The sequence below is a fragment of the Chionomys nivalis genome, chromosome 25 (genome assembly GCF_950005125.1).
Source record: "Chionomys nivalis chromosome 25, mChiNiv1.1, whole genome shotgun sequence".
NCBI lineage: Eukaryota > Metazoa > Chordata > Mammalia > Rodentia > Cricetidae > Chionomys > Chionomys nivalis.
In genome coordinates, this window is record NC_080110.1 from 34,569,515 (window position 1) to 34,572,678 (window position 3,164).

The 3,164-nt window shown below is 44.2% G+C and overlaps 1 pseudogene; it reads right to left on the reverse strand.

The window, feature by feature from the left end:
• Positions 1 to 485: 485 nt before the first annotated feature.
• LOC130866214 (sentrin-specific protease 2-like) lies at positions 486 to 3,164 on the reverse strand (annotated as a pseudogene).

Genomic DNA, 3,164 nt, shown 5'->3' on the forward strand with positions numbered 1-3,164 from the left:
CCCGATTCACAGCATAAACTGGCAATTGGATTGACATTCCTTTCAGAAACACACAGTTCAAACAAGCAGCTGAGAACTAAACATTAAAAAGCTTGGGAAAACAGCTGCCACCAATTAGCTAAAACTTGTGAACAAGAATAGCAAAATTGAAAAACCCAGAAAAAAAAATTGAAAGAAGAATCCAACATTGACCTCAGTCACAAATAAATAAATCTTTAAAGCAGCATGCTTATGAGCATGTGTTGTTGTGCGGGTCAAATAGTTTCTAACTTGGGGGGTGGTGCATATATTTATAGATTGACTCGGATGCAGCTCTCTCTCACACCAAAGTAGAGCTACATAGAAGAGTTTGGGGGCATCACCCACTCTTTCTTTACAGCCCAAAACCTGTTTCAGGCTCTTCAACCTACTCTGTCTGAAGTATGTGATGATGTCCAGCCCATGAAAGACCAAGACCACAGAGCAGCCTCAGCAGCCTGTAGGTGTCACTGCAGTAAGCACATGTGCAGGAATTCCCACTCCATCTTCTTCCTAAAGAGAGGCACATGCTGCTGAGGGAAGGTGATGGGTTGGCCTCTGGGAATATAATCTGTGTATTTACAAGTAAACATTCCACAGTAACTCCTATTCCACTGCTGCTGAGGAATCTCCTCTGCTGTCAGGCTGTATTGCTTCCACTCCAAAGGCTTCAGACCTGTATTCCCTTGGGCTTTGCTCTCATCCTGCAGATATTGGAAAATCATCTCAAGGATATTGCGTCTTTTTTGCCCCATCGAATCTAGGTAGACAATACTCTTCTTTCTCAGGTCTATTGCCACCAGGCTCCTGTGCACATCCAAGTGAACTGACACCAGAAGAAGTTCCTTTGCAAAGAGGTTTACTGCCTAGGTCCATCTTTTGACTGACCTGTGGCCTCCATACTTTAATTATGTGTAAAAGACAGTATTGAATGTGTGAACTGATGGGTATCCTTGATTTTCATTTCCTTCCATGAGAAGATTTATGTAAAAATTGATCACATCATCATTGAGCCACTGAGCCTCCTGTAGTGTCTGCACTTCTCAAGTAATTTGCAGTTTGAAGGCACAACTCAGATCGCATCTTGTGGCTCTGGGCCTAGCACACTACTGATTTCCTCTTCCATGTCCACATCAAGGGCATGGTCAGGCCTCTGCCTTTCTCTTGGTCTGCAAGAGCCTTCTTCTTGGCCTCTGGTATTGGTATTTTGTTGTTGAGAATGCCATTGCTGACACTGTCTACGCAGATTTGGGCCTGGGCCCCTCCCAGAAAGTCAAGCTGGGTGTGGTGTCCCCTACTGTCATCTTTGAGGTTTGTTCCAACTGTCTCCTCTGTGTCAGAAATTTTATTCTCTCCCTTCTTCTCTTCTCCCTTTTGACTGGTGATGGGTCTTCTCTCAGAACAGCACAGGCAGATTGTTCTGGCTCAAACCAAACTGTTTAGATTTGTGAATTTGTCCTTCCACACAGCCTTTGATCTTCTTCAAGGTGTTCACCGGGCTCGCATGAGCACTGTGAGGCTCACAGCTCACATGATCACATTTCATAGTGGTGAAGTATAAGTCTAGAAGAAAAAGGGCTGGGTCCTTTCCCCTCTGCTGAACAAAAAATTAGTCCCAAGATGAATCTAACTTTGTGGCTTGTTTTGGCAACAGTATAGCTCAGGTGTTACGAGTTTGTATAGGCAGAATCTAGGAGCCAATGCAAATTTCACCTGACTCCCTCTTTTCAGTCCCTCAGGGTGTAACACTGGATGAGGGTGAATCTTCGCCAGCTCCATGCTGAGTGGTCATCAAGCCCTCACAAATATCATGGAAAGCAAAGGCGATAAGCTTTTGATTTGTTCTGCACTGAGATGCGATGGATATTTATTGTCTCATCATAACTGTGGTAGTTTGAAGGAAAATGGCCCCCAAATGGGTATGGCACTATTAGGAGGTGTGGTGTTGTTGGAGGAAGTGTGTCACTGTTGGGATGGGCTTTGAGGTCTTTTTCTCAAGATTGTCACTCAGTGCCGGGCGGTGGTGGCGCACGCCTTTAATCCCAGCACTCGGGAGGCAGAGGCAGGCGGATCTCTGTGAGTTCGAGACCAGCCTGGTCTACAAGAGCTAGTTCCAGGACAGGCTCCACAACCACAGAGAAACCCTGTCTCGAAAAACCAAAAAAAAAAAAACCAAAAAAAAAAAAAAAAAGATTGTCACTCAGTGTGACAATTGATCAACTTCCAGTTGCCTTCCTGTCAAGATGTTAGACTCTCTGCTACAGTGTCACATCTGCCTGCCAGCCCCCATACTCCCCGCCATGATGACAACGGACAGAAACTACAAAACTATGAGCGAGCCATCCCAATGAAATGTTTTCTTTATAAGAGTTGCCATGGTTGGGGCTGAAGAGACGGCTCAGTAGTTAAAAGTACTGGCTTCTCTTCCAGAGGACCCAGGTTCAATTTCCAGCACCCACATGTCAGTTTACAACCGTCTCTAACGTCAGTAACAGGGGATCTGATACCTTCATACCAATGTACATAAAATAAAATTCAAAGTATTAAAAAGTAAGAGTTACCATGGTTATGGTGTCTCTTCATAGCAATAGTAACCCTAACCAAGATGAGTACCCATCCTATGACCCTTGACTCTAAGTGAAGAGTCTCTTTTCTGACTAGCAAGTTTAATTGTAGAACACAAAACATAATTACTCTTCCTTGACTTGGAGTCCAGTGTTTCTAGCACTAGGAGGTGAAACTTACCTGAAAAGGTATTTACAGAGCATCACTGTTGCTCCTCTCAATGTGCTCAGTAATTTCTAAGACAGTGACAGCTGTGTGCCTTGGTTGGCATGCGCTAACCAACAACTGATACTTTAACAAAAATGGATCTTGTTGGGCCTTGTAGGCTGGGTTAAGAAAGACACAAACTCTCTCTGTGACAATCCTGATAAAATCACAATCTATGAATCTAATCCCCAGAGAACACTGGGGAGAATTCAACTGAAACATAGAGCTGCTGTGGTCACGCCTATAATCCAGCACGAAGAAAGCGAAGGCAGGAAGGTTTTCTTCAGAATAGTCTCAAGTAGACAAATCAGAGAACAGGTATAATGTATGAAACCTACACATGCGTGCACGCGCACACACACACTTACCTGCAT